Source organism: Hemitrygon akajei, chromosome 12 (assembly GCF_048418815.1).
Source record: "Hemitrygon akajei chromosome 12, sHemAka1.3, whole genome shotgun sequence".
Lineage (NCBI taxonomy): Eukaryota > Metazoa > Chordata > Chondrichthyes > Myliobatiformes > Dasyatidae > Hemitrygon > Hemitrygon akajei.
Window position 1 is genome coordinate 52,059,827 of NC_133135.1, and position 17,773 is coordinate 52,077,599.

The window sequence follows — 17,773 nt, forward strand, 5'->3', positions numbered from 1 at the left end:
CCCTCGATTTGCCTAAGTCATAAAAGCACATCTGAATGCTAAAAGAAAGGGTCAGATATTCTCACTTGTCAAAGTATTGTGATCAGTGTAGTGGGTTTTAATCTGTAGCAAATGCTGCAGTTCACTGATCCATCATACAACTCAGTACAACGATCTGCAAGCACGATTATGGTACAATAAATAAGAGTGGTTGATTTGCTTTTTACTCAACAAAATGATTGATCATCACAAAGCAAAGATCAATTTTGCTTTGACTGTGGGTATCAATTCAGATTAATAGTGCAATGAAATGGGATGAACAGGGTATATCCCATGTTCGGCACAAAGGGCTAAAGTCAATACTCCAAAAAATAGGTGCATAGACAATGATGTCTGGTGATGTGTGAGCTTGTTGATTGCAATAGAGTCAACTGACTCACTTTGTGTCCTCTACTCATTTTGATTGCAATCGCCCAGCCAATGCTGTTCCTGCTGTTGATTGGCTGGATACTTCTGCAGGAGATGAATAATACAAGTGATTAGCTTTCAGTTAAAACTAGCCTACAGCTCTTGAAGAGTAAGAGCCTTTTAGCGAGACATGTTCCTGGTAGATTTGCAGGAAATGAACCAAACCTTGGAAATATTGAAGGAGAAAATAGTGTGCAAAGTGTTTAGTCACTGCTCTAGAAGTCCTGGTGGAGGAGGTAGAAATAAGGAGAGACGCCCAGTATCTGTTGGAGCTTGGAGACCAAAAATCAAGGTCCAAGGATCCTGATACACAACAAGTTGTGGTTTTAGTAAAAAGTCAAGGCCATGAAAACATCTTCAATGCCTTTTTGTGGAACTGCTCAGTGTGTTACTTAACTAATTAACTCCATTACTAACCTACCAACAATTTTTTGTAGCATGCATAACGAACATGCAGTTGTTTGATATTATGCTCCCAAAGTTAACACTGCTGCTAGCCTCCAACTCACAACAATCTGCACATCTTGCCAGCAAGTTAACCATGACAATAATATCATCCAACAGACTGCCTCAGCGCTCATTGACACACCTCCCTTCCTTTTCCAGGACTGAAGGCTGCACATTTAGTGTGCACATGGCAACATGAGCTGACCAAAAGGGGACACTTGTCACTGCTTTTTCTAACCCAAAGAGGGAGATGGTGTTCACTAATATGAATCCACCTTTTTGCTGAGGTTGCAACTAATATCGGGGCTGAAATAATCAAAAATGGTGATATTGCTCATTTATAATCATGTATTTTTGTAATGAAATGTATACTTTATAATATTATAATTATTTGTATAATATGCACAATAATTTTATGTGGTAAAATTATATACAATGTATTTTAATTTATATCATAATGACATAATATATAACTTATATAATATATTGTACATATAATACAATATATATGTTAATATAATACTGTCTGGATTACACACAAAACAAAAGCTTTTGTGCATATCAGTACATGTGGCAATAACAACTCAATATTCCTTGCACACCATCGTACCACAGCAGAAGTGTATTTGTTCTCATAAGACGCGGACCAGCAATTTAACAAAATCACTCAGACAGCATTGGGCATACTCATTAATTTTTTTGTCAGCGCGATACAAAGGACCATAAGACAAATAGAGTCACCACTACCTGCAAGATCACCAAGTTGCCTAATATTGCATGCAATCATACATAGAAACATATTCCTTCCCCTTCCTCACCTTCATATTCTGGCTTCTACCCCCTGATGAACTGTCTTGGCCCAAAATGTTGACTATTTATTTCCCTCTATAGATGCTGCCTGACTTGCTGAGTTGTCCCAGCATTTTATGTGTGTTGCTAAAACTAAAAAAACAAAATTGCTTGATTTAATCATGCTTCAATGCCATTGAAGAATTATTGAGAGCTCAGGTTTTGATAAGTAAATACAGGTCAGTCAAAATCTAGTTATGTCATTAGTTGTCCTGCTCAGGCAAATAAGACAAGCTTAAAGAGTTCAAGATCAAAGCAGAAATCAATTTTTGGCCAGCTCTTAGCACTCTGCGATTAGAAAGATTCAAGATACATGCCACTAATGCATAAAGCTTGAATGTTGGCCTGGGAAATCTCCGATGGAAAGAATTAAGTTCGCTGTTAACAATTAATGAGTGCGAAGAATGTGCTCATGGAACAGCAGGTGAACTTGTTCCTTTTGAAGTAATTCCCCAGCTGTCACCAATCAATTCACTGTTGTACTATTGCCCAATTTTTAAATTTCTAAGTAATCACTAAAAAGTAGTGCAATTACAATTCAAACTGCAGTGAGTATACAATACAATACAATACAAATCACATGCACGAATAGGGCAGTGTTTAGTAGCTGGATACAGCACAAACATATTCAAGGGAACCCAAGTATTTCAAAAAAAAAACTGGAAGACAACAGTGGCATTTGATGATATAAGTTCTGATAAGAATATTAGATAAGAGTCTGATAAAGCAGATACACAGCTGACAGTGGACATGGAGAGGATGTTTCTAATAGTCGAAAGGACGGAACAGCCTTAGGGTGTCCCTTTTGAACAGAGGTGAAGAGGAATGTCTTTTGACAGAGAGTGGTGAATCTGTGGAATTCATTGTCACAGACGGCTATGGAGGCCTAGTCATTGGGTATATTTGAAAGCAGAGGTTGATAGTTTCTTAGTTAGTAAGGGCATTAATGGTTACAGGGAGAACGTAGAAGAATAGGATTGAGAGAGAAATAGATCAGCCATGATCAAATGGTGGAGCAGACTCAATTCTGCTCCTGCATCCCGTGGTTTTATGACCTTTTCTATTTATTCATTCAGGGGTAGGGGTTTTGCTGAGCATTGATTCTTCCTTAATCATCCTTGAGAATATGAATTACTAATTTCCTGCCTTCCATGAGGTGAATGAATTCCAACAGTTCTCCTGGATGCCACATCAAGGTTATAGCAAACATTAAAAGACCACATTGTACATTAATTCAATGCTTAAGTTGTATCAGACAGTGGTTAGACCACATCTGAAGTACTGGGTATAATACTGACCTCCTTAATTATGGAAGGATCTAATTGCATTAGAAGTAGTTCAGAAAAGCTATGTTAGAGAAACAACATAAGTTGGTTGATTATCATGTGCAGAGTTGTTGGACAGCTTAGGCCTGTTTCTGCTGGAGTTTAGAAAAGTGAGAAGGGGCAGTGGAGAAGGGTGAGGAATTATTGGAAGTCAGAGAAATCAATGGCCTGCACCTTCTCTCTCCAGCATCATTCAGAGCCGCGAGCAGTCATTAACAGTGAGGGAACACTTCTAACATGAGTCTGTCAGGGTCAAATAGACAATAGGTGCAGGAGTAGGCTATTCAGCCCTTCTAGCCAGCACCGCCATTCACTGTGATCATGGCTGATCATACACAATCAGTACCCCGTTCCTGCCCTCTCCCCATATCCCTTGACCCCACTATCTATAAGAGCTCTATCTAACTCTCTCTTGAATGCATCCAGAGACTTGGCCTCCACTGCCTTCTGGGGCAGAGCATTCCACATATCCACCACTCTCTGGGTGAAAAAGTTTTTCCGCATCTCAGTTCTAAATGGCCTACCCCTTATTCTTAAACTGTGGCCTCTAGTTCTGGACTCACCCATCAGTGGGAACATGCTTCCTGCCTCCAGTGTGTCCAATCCCTTCATAATCTTATATGTTTCAATCAGATTCCCTCTCATCCTTCTAAATTCCAGTGTATACAAGCCCAGTCGCTCCAATCTTTCAACATATGACAGTCCTGCCATTCCAGGAATTAACCTTGCGAACCTATGCTGCACTCCCTCAAAAGCAAGAATATCCTTCCTCAAATTTGGAGACCAAAACTGCACACAATATTCCAGGTGGAGTCTCACCAGGGCCCTGTACAGCTGCAGAAGGACCTCTTTACTCCTATACTCAATTCCTCTTGTTATAAAGGCCAGCATGCCATTAGCTTTCTTCACTGCCTGCTGTACCTACATGCTTGCTTTCATTGACTGATGTACAAGAACACCTAGATCTCGTTGTACTTCCCCTTTTCCTAACTTGACTCCATTTAGATAGTAATCTGCCTTCCTGTTCTTGCCACCAAAGTGGATATCCTCACATTTATCCACATTAAACTGCATCTGCCATACATTTGCCCACTCACCCAACCTGTCCAAGTCACCCTGCATTCTCATAACATCTTCCTGACATTTCATACTGCCACCCAGCTTTGTGTCATCAGCAAATTTGCTAATGTTACTTTTAACCCCTTCATCTAAATCATTAATGTATATTGTAAACAGCTGCGGTCCCAGCACCGAACCTTGCGGTACACCACTGGTCACAGCCTGCCATTCCGAAAGGGACCCGTTAATTGCTACTCTTTGTTTCCTGTCAGCCAGCCAATTTTCAATCCATGTCAGTATTCTGTCCCCAATACCATGTGCCCTAATTTTGCCCACTAATCTCCTATGTGGGACTTTATCAAAAGCTTTCTGGAAGTCCAGGTACTGGTTTTCATCCACTGGCTCTCCCTTGTCCATTTTCATAGTTACATCCTCAAAAAACTCCAGGAGATTAGTCAAGCATGATTTTCCCTTCATAAATCCATGCTGACTCAGACTGATCCTTCTACTGCTATCCAAATGTGTCGTAATTTCATCTTTTATAATTGACTCCAGCATTTTCCCACCACTGACGTCAGGCTAACCGGTCTATAACTCCCTGTTTTCTCTCTCCCTCCTTTCTTGAAAAGTGGAGTTGTGAAGAGAGTGGAGAAAAGTGAAATGTTGTACCTGGTGCTGTACATCGATGAGACCCAACATAGATTGGAGGGCAGCTTCACTGAGCACCTTCACTCTGCCCACTGTAAAATGCAAGATCTCCTGGTGGCTATCCATTTCAGTTTGACTTCCCAGTCCTATTCTGTCATGTCAGTCCATGATCTCTTCTAATGCTCAATTTTGCTCAAGGGGCTAAACTCAATTTTGAGGAACGACACCTTCAATCTGAGTAGTTTCTGTCTAGGTCGTGTTCACTGGGCAGCTTTTCCATGTGGAGGACGAGTAGTTGATGATATAGATACTGTACATCACTATAGGCTTTATAATAGAGAGCATAGTTGGGAAAGGATGGCTGTGGGCCTGTATGGACAAGAAAGACGAGACATGAAGTTCAATCCATTGAACTTAATCTACAGTTGTGACTTCTATCAAACATTCCTCCTGAACTTTGATGTACCATTCAAGTTATTTCACTGATTCTGTGCATTAGTTAGTTGCTGTTGATTTACCATGTTTTAATCCAGTCTGTCAAATGGGGGTGATTCTGCATTGCCGGTGACTTTCAACTCCATCGTTTGCAATATTTCTTTTTAATGCTTGAAGTTCATATAGTTTAATGTAATCTTCTAATAAGTTTAAATTACTGCACACATTAAAAGCAATAAAAAAGTTTCAACAGGGCATAGGACCCAATCTTTATCCACGATATGAGCCAGAATTTTGATGATAATATCATTCATTAAAGTCAAGGAGCACAATAATAGAGCTAAGTGAGTAATTATGTTTCAGGGAAGATCATTTAAGGAGTGGGCTGATGAAGGGTTGGTTACCATTTCTTAATTTATTCATTCATGGGCTATGAGATCTTCATTTGTTGTCCAATCCTTTTTACCCTTGAAAAGTTGGGTGATGCTGAACCACGGTTGAGTGTTTGGAGAAGGTGCTTCCACACCGTTGGAAGGGTTCTGAGTATTTGTCCGGCAATGAGAAGAAACTGAAATTCCACGTATTTGTTTCTCTTGCCCACTGAGGTAGAAGAGCTTGCAGAGTTGAAAGATTCTGTGGAAGACACTTTGGCAAGATGACACCATGCAAAAGGTTGAAAGCGTGAACTGTAGCCTCCATGCACCAGAGAAAATGAGTGATAGGTTAGCTGCCTATTCCTGCATTCTGTTTAGGGCAAATAAGCAACACTTGCACCAGCGAAATGGAGAATATTCATAAGTAGTGGAAAGGTATTGGGTATACTCAATCCTTCATCATCTCCCATAGATACAGCTAACTCAGTTAAGTTTCTGCTCAGTTGCAAACTACCCCTCTCCCTCACCACTGCTTGAACTGGTAGTAGATGGTTCAGTAATGATAACTTTTCAAATGCCACAGGCAGGATGTTAGAATGAAGGCATTGCCACTGACAGCTTTTGCTGATGATCTTGCGAATTGAAGTGATGGTAATTAGCCATATTGATCTTGCACTCAGTTTTGTGCATTGCCACTGAGATGTAGCTATGCTGGGACAGTTTCGCTAGAGGCACAGCTTGTACTGTAGCACAAGTCTTCGGGACTACATTGGCATTGTTGTAATCATCCATGCACTTTGCTTAGTAGTGCTTTCACCCATTTTGTGTTAAATTTCTAAAGACATCCTAGTCCTAAATACTTCTGCCAAGCTTCCTCTACAATGCAGCGTGCATTGCCAAACCTGCATTTCATATTTAAAGTAATTTTCTGAGTGTGATGCTTAGTTGCTACTGACAGTTATGCTCATGTTGTCTACAAAGCCATGATAAAGTTGTATAATGCCTTGTGGAGACACAAGGTGAACATTTAACCACAGAAATGCTTTCATATTCTAGGCTTTCAAACCTAAACAACCTCATTAATGGATTTCTAGTGAGTGATTTAACTAGGTGAGTTTAAAATTGGAGCCTGTGTTCCGGAAGGACTAAGTGGCTGGCATAGCAGTATAGAGCACCATAATGAAACTGTCTGAAGAGCTTTTCACTCCCTTGAAAACAAACACCACCCATACTGTGGTTGGTTAATATTCAGCAAACTATAGCAACAAGTTTTCAAACACCACTCTATTTGTTGAGTTGAACCACTGGTACGAAGTGTATTTCAACAATGAAAACTCTTTAACAATAACTGTGTTTTAGTTGGCCACGTAGCATCCGTAGAGAGGAAATTAACATCAGTATTTCAGGTCAATGAGATTCCACTTCAACTGTACTAATGAAATATTTAGCTTTTACAGCACACTTTTGTTGGTCAATTTAGGTAATTCTGTATTCAGTGAAAACTCTCATGCAATTAATAAATTATTTAATTTTATGTAGGAGCAAATGTGGAAATATGACATGCTTCAACCTTCTATCATAACTCCTTTTAATTCTGTGAATTGAATAAGAAATATTTAAATTCTGATCATCTTGCACCCTGATAAAAACACAAAATCACACAACTAAGACATCAGATCTTTGTAGTCTATGGAATGGCAAATTGCATCCGGAATGCCGGGTTTTCTGACTCCAGTATTCTACTTTTGTGTTGCCCTTCATTGGTTGCAGACTTAATGTAAACCCTGAAGACTCTGCCTTATAATTATCCCAGAATCTCATCTAATGAACATGAATACCATTATGAAAAAAATTAGTTTCAACTAAAAAAATGAATTCCCATGTTGTTAGTACTTGAACTGCTATATATTCCATTAGGGAATGTTTTCAAATCAGCAGGAAAATGAGATGATTGTGCCCTTACATAATGACAAAATATAGATACATGAAGTGAGCAATTATAAAGGGAAAAATCCCTTCAAAGCACTGAGAGAAGTGCCAGTTTGATTCTTCTTAGTGGGCTCCTGCATGGACCTGCTCATGTTTCAGTCTCTTCAGTTAAAGAGGTAAGGAGCACAGTGGCATCACAGTTCAGAACTTCAGCAATGCAGGTCTAGTTCTGACCTCTGATGCTCTCTGTTAGAGTTTCCACATTCTCCCCATGACCCTGTGTGCTTCCTCACACCTCCCAAGGATCTGTGGGATGCCAGGTTAATTGATCAGTTTAAACTGGTCAGTTTCTGAGGCAGAAGCAGGTCCCGCCACAAACAACCTGGTAAAACTTTTGCCAGTCAGCATTAATTTATTTTAATATGCCTGATCAAAATTATTGGATTGAATTCATTTACATTTTCTGTAAAATAGAATTAAATAGTTTTTCAGTGGCTTATGAACAAGTAGGCATACCTCTTGGATAACACAAAGAGTAATAAGTTATCAGCCAAAAACAAATATCAATAATTGAGCAATCTTAGGGTTTTGGTGGTGATCTCATTACTTTAATATCACTTGCATATCACAGAGTACCTGATGTTTTGGGTCGTTTCAAATTTCAGGGATGATGGCAGGAAGGATGATTGGGCAAAGGGAATATCTGTGATGGATGAAATCTGGTCAACTATGTTCATGAGCAGTTAGGAGATCATTATGTGTCTAAGTTTGTTTAGGTGTTGTTAATAGCAAGAAAGGGTGTACTATTGGTGAAAAAAAACTGAACTAAAATCATAAATAGATGACTTTCATCTGAAATGGCCAGTTCCGATAGAGACAATATAAGGGAGTTATCCAAAGTTGAAGAATTCAGTATTGAACCTGGAATATTGCAGAGTGCCCAGATGGAAAATGATATGTTATTCTCCTTGCTTTCATTGGGCCTCTTTCTATCAGTCAAGGAGGCCTTGGATAGCTGGGTCAAAGTCTGTCAAAATGCATCTCTATGAATGAAGAATGAATGAAGAAAGGTGCTGTAAAGTAGAAATAATTTTTCATTTATTTACCTTTATTAAAATTGTTTTTGTTGATTTAGATGTTTTGTTTAAATTCTTTTCAACATTTCAATACTTTTAAAGGCTTTTAATAGTTTAATAGTGTGACGTGGCTGTCTGGCAATGTTAATAATGGGTTGTTTGTGGGTTTATTCTAACCCACTTTACCTATTTGAGAGATTGACACTTGGAAGGCCTTGGATATATGCAAAAGCACACTCACCCAGATGGTTTTGTCACTTTACAGGAGGTTGGCATTGGTGGATCAGCAAAAGGTGAGTTTAGACTAAAATACTGAAGTTTGTGACAAGCAAAGGCTTGTCTGGTGGTAGGATATTTTGGGCCGTTACCCACCCATCACTGTTTTTCCTATAATCTATTAATATACAGTCATCTTGTACTATCCGTTACTGGTAATTTCTTTTTACTTAGTAATTAGTAAGGTGGAGGAAAATGACACCTGTTGCCAGTAACAAAACAACCTGTGTAGAAAGTATCTCTGCTCCACTTCGACAATAAACCTAGATTCAATGACAGAAAAGAGTATTGTTTACTGTTAGAAGTATTATTGCACCAGCTGTCTATATATCCTTTTGATGTGTGCCAGTTCAATCAGAACATTATGATATTGACCCATGTATACCAGAAGCTGAGTTGGGTTTACATCACCCAAGCTTGCTTCATTCAAATTTCAACTAAAAGGCAGTAAGAGAGGGAAGTCTTATCCAATCATTCCGGGCAGGATTCCAAACCGTTTCCAGGGCTGAAAGGGCAGTATTAATCTAACCCTCTGAGCCACTCAGCCACCCATTGTTACAATTACCAAAATTATTGTCTTTTTCACAGTGTAGTTGTGTAGTTAATTAGCTCAAATTGGTAACTCTCAAGAGCTTTTGTTGAACTGTAAATTGAGGAGGTCATGACATTAATTCAAGACTGTAATATGTGGAATTCAATAAATCTGGAGCATTTGCTTAATTGTTCTTTGTCCACCATATGTTAAAATATATCTGCAAGTATGTGGAAAATGCCATAAAATATTTCCAGATTTCTACGTTATTGTAAATGACAGTACAGAAAAATCATTTCATTGGAGTATGGAAATCATTTTGGTCTATCTTTGGTGCTCTGAAAGAAACGCATATGGCAATTTTTAATGCTTAATGATCTTGTCAATGCTGCTTTGGCAGCAGATTTACATTATTAATTGAAAATTCTACCAGTAAACTCCTTGACTTTGTCTAATCTATGATGTTATTATTTAAACCATTGAAAATCTCTACTGTTTGGAGCAAAATACTGCAGGTGCAGAAAATCTGAAACAAAATGGAAGATGCTGGATACCAAGGGAATTGAAGGGTTAGTGCAGAGGCTTTGAGGTAAAACTTTACAGAATAGCAGAGCTGGCACAAACGGCTGAATGGCTAAATCCGATTTCTGTTCCTTTGAGAAGAAATTTAAAACAGTATCATGGCTTGGCAAATGAGAATGATGGAGCCAGCCTCAAGCAAAGCTTGGACCATGTTTAGTTTGGACCGAAAAGTGACCAGTTAGATTCATGCCAAATAGAAGCCAGGTAATGACAACTTCCTATAGGGGAGAGCCAAATTACTTCTGCTTGCGGATCTGATACATTGTTTTTGCCAAGTGCTTCACTTTTAACATTGCAGGGATCAATATAAACCATATTCTCAATTTGAGAAGTTGCAAGAAATTGGCTGTTGTGTATCAGCCATAATCGACTCCTGACTTTCAGCGGGTTTCCCACCATAGAAAAGTTGCAATTCACGACAAGCCTTGATACATGCATCCGTCCATTGTGATGGAGTTTGAGTTTGTGCTGCACAAAATTGTGTTGTTAACTGGCATCTTCATAACCACTCTTAATATAAGCAAAGAAATATAAACAATAGTAGGGTAGGCCATGTGACCCCATAAACCAGATTGGCCTGTGATATCACTGCTGATTCTTTGTCTCAAATCCACTTTCTCATCAACTTCCCAGATCCACTGATTCCTTTAGTATCCAAATATCTTTTGATTTCAAACTCAAACCTATTCTTGACTGTAAGTTGCAATTCTTGTGGCAGAGAATTGCAAAGCTTCAGAACCCACAGCAGAAAGAAACTTTTGTATTCTATGAGTCAGTTTCCATTGGTGCATGATTCTCCAGCTAAGAGAAAATAACTCACCAGCATCTCATAAACACGAGGAAGTCTGCAGATGCTGGAATTCCAGAGCAACACACACAGAATGCTGGAGGAACTCAGCAGGTCAGGCAGCTTCTATGGAAAGGAATAGATAATCAATGTTTTGGACCAGGGCGTTTCTTCAGGACTGAGAAGGAAGGGGGAAGATGCTAAAATAGAAATGTGGGGGAGAGGGAGGAGGCTAGGTGGAAGGTGATATTTGAAGTTAAATAGGTGAGAAAGGTCAAGGGCTGTAGAAGAAGTAACCTGATAGGAGAGGAGAGTGGACCATAGGAGAAAGGGAAGGAGGAGGACACACAGGGGGAAGTGGTAGGCAGGTGAGAAGGGGTAAAAGTCAGAGTGGGTAATAGAGGAAGGGAGTACTATGTTTATTGGAAGGAGAAATCAATATTCATGCCATCAGGTTGGAGGCTACCAAGTCGGAATATAAGGTGTTGCTCCTCCACTATGAGGGTGGCCTCATCTTGGCACAAGAGGAGGCCATGGACCAACATGTTGGAAAGGGAATGGGAATGGGAATTAAAATATCTGGCCACCAGGAAGTCCTGCTTGTGAAGGTGTTTCTCAAAGTGGGCTCCCAATTTACGTCGGGTCTCCACATTGAGAGCACCAGGCGCAGTAGACCGCCTCAGTGGATTCGCAGGTGAAGTGTTACCTCAGCTGGAAGGACTGCCTGCGCCCTGAATGGAGGTGAGGGAGGAAGTGCATGGGCAGGTGTAGAAATTAGGATTACAGGGATAAGAATGGGGTTTCCTCCCTTCATCACTGGTGCTGCCCTCGCCCACAACCCCTCCATATCTCCTATATCCACGCTCACCCTACCTTCCTCCTTAACAGTGATGGAGTTCCTCTTGTCCTTACCTACTACGCCATCAGCCTCCGCATCCAACAGATTATCTTCTGCAACTTCTGTCATCTCCAAAGGGATCTTACAACTAAACATACGTATCTTTAAATCCCCCTTCCCCTCCGCTTTCTGCAGGGATCGCTCCCACCACGATTCCCTTCTCCATTCATCCCTCCCTACGTATTTCCCTCATGGCACTTATCTCGGCAGGCAGCCTGTAAACCTCCTCCCTCACCTCAATTCAAGGTGTGGTGCTCCTGATGCAGCCTCCTTTACATTGGTGAGACCCATCGTAAATTGGGGGACTGCTTCATCGAGCACCTTTGCACTGTCCATCACAAGCAGGACTTCCCAGTAGGCACAACTTTTTAACTCCGATTCCCATTTCCATTCCAAAGTATCAGTCCATGGCCTCCTCTTGTGCCATGATGAGACCACCCTCAGGATGGAGGAGCAACACTTTATATTCCTTCTGGGTAGCCTCCAACCTGATGATATGAATACCAATTTTCCCTTCCAGTAAACAACTTCCCCACCCACCCCCTTCCTCTGTTTCCAACTCTGTCCTTTTACCTCTTCTCACCTACCTATTACATCAGTTTGGGTCCTGTCCTCCTTCCCTTTCTCATATGGTCCACTCTCCTCTCCTATCTAATTCCTTCTTCTCCAGCCCTTGACCTTTCCCAACCATCTGGCTTCACCTATCACCTTTCAGCTAGCCTCCTCCTCCTCTCCCCAACTTTTTATTCTGGCATCTTTCCCCTTCATTCTCAGTCCTGAAGGAAGGTTTTGGCCCAAATGTTGAGTATCTATTAATTGTCTGACCTGCTGAGTTCCCCAACATTTTGTGTGTGTTGCTTTATCAGCATCTATCTTCCTCATCCCTTTCAAAACCAATGCCTCAATGTAATCATCTCTCATCATGCCAAACTCCAATGAGCCTTACACAATCTTTCTTCAAAGGGAAATACCCTCATCCCTGGAATCAGTCAAGTGAATATTCCATGAACTGTCTCCAAGGCACATAATAAAGGAAAGCCTCACAGTGGCTTTCTGGTCTTTTGGACAGAGACAGCTTCGATCATACTATCTCCCAGAATCTCCTATCTGCTCTGATATGACCTATTCCAAGCAATTATAGGCAAAAGCCCATCTCCTGTAGGGGATACAGGCATAGTGTTAGCTACTGTGAAATTGGTGCAGATTTTTCAGGCAACTATTCATACAAGTCCAGGTAATTTTATTGCATCAAACAGAGTTGCTGTCCCCAGAGGGGCTTGAATGTTTTGCAGATAATAGTAGTCACATTTTAATTTGAAATTGTAAATAGTTTTGCAAACCCCTGATAATTGTATATATTTTGTTAGTGAATAAACTTTTGTACTGTATATTAAAAAAATATTTGCAGATGGACTTCAACTCATCAAAATTGCGGAGTTGATCATTTTAGACTGAACCAGAACAGTTGTTTTGCAGTTTCATCCCTTATTTTCAGTTAAGTCTGTTTGGTAGATCTTGTGATGGTGTGTAATAAATGGCTCCCAAATTTACTTCTATATCTATATGCAGGTATTTAAGAATTATAGTTCCCAGAGATAGCATTAATGTCAATGTACTCTTTTTGGATTAGTAGCTTACTGTAACATTTATAATGTTAGCATCTTGGTAAATGTCCTGAAATAGACCAATGAAATTCAGACTATAGATCTAATACTTTATACATGGTATGCATGTCTCATTAAGTAACTGACACAATTATGTACGCAATTATGTTGCTGAATCCTGTCACCTCAATCATTTCAGTCATTTGATTGAGTAATTAGCATTTAACTAAAACATTATTTGCCATAATTATTCCTTCCCCTTAATCTTTTAATTTTTAAATGGTTTTAATGCACATTCAGGAGATGCTTGGCAGTGATGGGTGTGGAAATGTTTTTCAGTTTTGGTGGTTTGTGTCAGAACTAACCTCCAAAGTTATAAAGGGTGCAAGTGAAAATTGGTTAAAATCAATATCTTTGTTTCAGCAAAGTATATGAAACTCACTAGCCCAAGATCTCAATGTTACATTTCCATATCCTACAGTGGATACTCTGACTGAAATTGCCAATTTTTTTTTCTTTTTCCAGTTTCTTAACAGAACTGAGGCTATGAGCACCTGAAATGCAGATTTGTGGATTAGTGTGTCCAGAGAGTGAGAGAAAATGAACCACTTAAACAACTTGATCTGAATTAATGTATGGAGTCTCAGTGACATGTGAGTAAGCATTACCCTGAGTTGAACCTAACATTTTAATTTGGAGAATAATGTTACGTGATTCTGCAAAAATCAAATGAGAGTTATTATACTGTTTTTCTTGTTGTGGTCAAAAGAGTCACAAAGGTGGCTGTTGGGAAGAGTGTTTCACATCAGTGAAAAATGTTGAGCAGATTAACCCCTTTAAGTCTGGGTGTCATTTTAAAACTCACACACCTATTAACTGCTTAAAGTAAGTTTAATTTGTAATCAAAAGAGGTGTTCATGACCAAGAGACTGATCTTCAGGTGGGTCAACAATGTCTAAGTAGCTGTGAATTGTGTAGTTTATCTGGCAAGAGCTGAGCAATAGTTGTGAGGTTATTTTTCCTCTATTTTATTGCATGTTAGCTCTGAATTTGGAAACCACAGCTTTTATTCAGCAGGATTTATCCAAGAAAAAATAGAAATCTTGAAATTACTCCAAATACTGCAAAATGTTGAAAATTGCTTTCAGCTACTTTAGTGGAGGCCTGCGCCAGTCTTAACTGAACAAGCAGAAGATATTTTATATCAGCATACCAGCCCAGGAAATGTCCAGCGTGTAAGTTCTAAGTTTGTGAGTTTACCCAGTACCTTCCATGTTCATGCCCAGGAATATGGCACTTTATTGCAATAATCAACTATAAAAATAATATTCTCAAATGTTGAACCATAATGGGCTATGTGTACACCTAGGTAATTTCTCAGGTAAGGACATATTTGGCACAGCTTTGTGGGCCAAAGGGCCCATATTGTGCAATAAGTTTTCTATCTTCCTATGTTTTCTCATAATATTAATTTCTTAGCAGTGAGCTGCACAGCCTGCTCAGTTATTACCTTAGGAAGGCATAGGGGGAACTAAACTATCAAGTCTATTTATGGGGAAATAATCAAGAAAGTATTGTATTCTTCAGAAATGTGAAAACAATTTAAGGTGACTTAAGTGAAGTTTTCAAATTTGAGATAAGATGTTGACTGATGTTGATCTGTTACGACAAAGATGCTCAAATACTAACATTAAAAGAAACACGAAATGAGGTCCAGCAGAAAAAATGTTAAGCAAAGTTTCTGTTTTGCTTAGTAGTTCTAGAGGAGAACAATATGGTAAAACTCAAGAGCCAGATCAAACCCCTTCTGAAAAGAGGTAGGATTGGATGCAAAAGTGAAGTTTATATCAAAGAGAAAGGGCTAGGTTTCTGCAATTTTAAATGTTATTTGTTTCAAAACATCCTCCAAGTATGTGGTCACCTTCCTAAAATATTCTGCGCAAGGATATCATTACTGTTCTTCGTGTAATTCATTTTTCTTATACACAATTACTTGTGTGGTGTTTAAGTAATATGATAGTTCTTGATAGAGAATAAAAAATATTTTTTGTATGATGGATTTTAAATTGAGTGCTAAAAGCATTGCATCATTTCTTAATGCCTTTTTTCATGAACCAATGTTAATTGGAATAGACTATACTATCTAATTTTGCACATTACTGTATTTATCATTATGGTATTTATTATTCATTAGTTCACCAGTCCTCATTGCTTTCTACTTTGCAGACCACAATTTTGGCATTTATGGATTGTATAGTACATTGAAATTTAGTACTGTAAATATAATTTGATGCAAAGGCAACCATTAAGGAACAGTTAATGTACATGAACTCTTGGAGATTTCACTTAGTAAGAAAGACATCAGGATTTATTTATTCCCAGAGGACGATTTATTTCACACCTTCCATCAAACCAAATGGGAAGTTTCTTGTGATCATAGGTTGGCTGATTAAATCAAATTGTTTTAGTTTCTGATATTACACTTTTAAATCCTGGTGTATGGTTATAATTAACTAACAAACAAATTTAAGAATGCTTTTATTGTTACAAGAAATACAAAGACAAGACTCTCCTGGGTAGATTTCTGCAAGAATGCTTTTATATTATTTATTTCAGGAACTCATATAATTAATAGTCTGTCATGCCTCCATAACATTAATTGAAAATACATTAATATGTGCCAACTTAAAGACATTTTAATTTCTGTGGAATGTGCTCTATCAAATGCAGAGAACAATATTGGCTTTCTTTCTTAGTCAATTAAAAAAACACCTTCAGTTGTCTCTGATCAGCAATGTAATCACAGACCAAGAGATGTACGGCCAATCGTGCAAGTGGCTAATATGACTTATGCCAGCTTCCATGGTGTTTGTTTTCTTTGTTCATAGGACTTGGACCACTGCAATGCCAATATTTATTCCCTGATACGTCTCTGCTTTGTTCTCCCTGAGATGTTTTACTTGTACTTTTCCAAGAATACTTTGGCTTGCCATGTTTAACTGAAATCCCCATATGGTTATCTGATTATTCTTTTTAATAAATTGAGTGAATCTGTTCCACAGTATGGTTTAGATTTCTGTTCCACCGTGATTTCACCGAGGGCAGCCTAATTGCTGTTCCATGCATTATAGTTCCTCATATTACAGGGAGAGGTTATTGAGGTGTTTTTCTTCAGATTTATAACCAAGTACATCTAGGATCTTTTTATTGTTGGATGCTAGATGTAGTCAGGATTGTTGAAATAAAATCACAATTGTAGAAAATATTATGAAAAGTGAAGGGTTTAGCCTTTCATTAGAATGCTATAGGTAGGATTGTGTGTAACCTGCTTCTGGTCACTGGGCTAGCTAACATTCGTTGCAACATTGTAGTGCTAGTGCAACCATGCCTAGGCAAGGATCAACGTTCTCAGCAATACAGAACAGGAAAGCTGGGGAAAATTAAAGATAAATGTTTAATGTTTATTCTTCAGGAGGAATTGATTTTCATTTCCCAAGAATTAGGTATGGCTTCATCAGGAGTTAATCTAAATTTCTGGAACAGAAATCAAAGATATCTTTTTTTGTTTTGGAAAATGAGAAGAGAGTTGGTTGAATAAATGGTATAATGAGGCTGCATAGCTTCTGATTTATAGATGTTCCACACATTCTGACGAAGGGTCTCTTACCTGAAACCTTAATTCTGTTTCTCTTTTCACGGATGCTGTCTGATCTGCTGAGTGTTTTGATTTCCAGCAGCAGCAGCAGTGATTTTCATTTTCATTCTATCTTTAATCACCACTCACTGATTTGCTTAGCCCTCAGGCTGACTTCATGAGCTAAGTGCCTGTTGCTTGTAGGTCAGGAAGTTCAAGTTTGTGTTTAATTGCCATTCAACTATACATGAATGCAACCAAACGAAACAGTGTTACTCCAGGGCCAAGGAGCAAAACACAGTACCAGCAGTCACACACATCACACAGCACAGGGCACATAGAACACATACAAGATAGCAGTAAAATACAGTGACACAAAAAGATAAAGTTGGAGACCCTGAGTCCATGATCGTTGCAGCAGTCTGCAGTCGAACACAATACAACTTGTTTTAAGCCCAGCAAATACTGGAGGGAAGCACCGTCTCCATTTTGGATGCTGCACCGCATTGCCTCTGGTTTAGTGCACCATCTATGGCACTGCTCTTCTGATAGGCTGTAAACAGGCAACACTGAAGGCCTAATCATCCGAGGCTACACAGCTATCTCAGGACTAACACACTACTCTTAGACCCTCTCCATGATTTGTCTGCAACCCCTTTGAATTCCATCTTACCTCTTCCATGGCCATCATTGATTTTTTGCCTATTCATCCAGACCTCTTCCCAACTCTTTAACTCACCACCCTTCCCTAAACCCTACTTGTCAAATATTTCAACTTTCTCAGACAGCCTTCCTGCTCAAAACCCGCCAATTTGGTTGTAAAACTTTGGGAGACAATCTAATCGAGCCCCACAATTATATCCAGATGGAC

General features: G+C 39.1%; 1 protein-coding gene across 1 annotated transcript in view; it reads left to right on the plus strand.

Moving 5' to 3' along the window:
• dab1a (DAB adaptor protein 1a) overlaps positions 1-17,773 on the plus strand; it is a 721,091-nt gene that overhangs the window by 175,526 nt on the left and 527,792 nt on the right. The window contains exon 2 of the mRNA XM_073062447.1: positions 13,794-13,921. The gene's annotated coding sequence lies outside the window, so the exon portion shown is untranslated. The remainder of the gene's footprint in view (positions 1-13,793; positions 13,922-17,773) is intronic.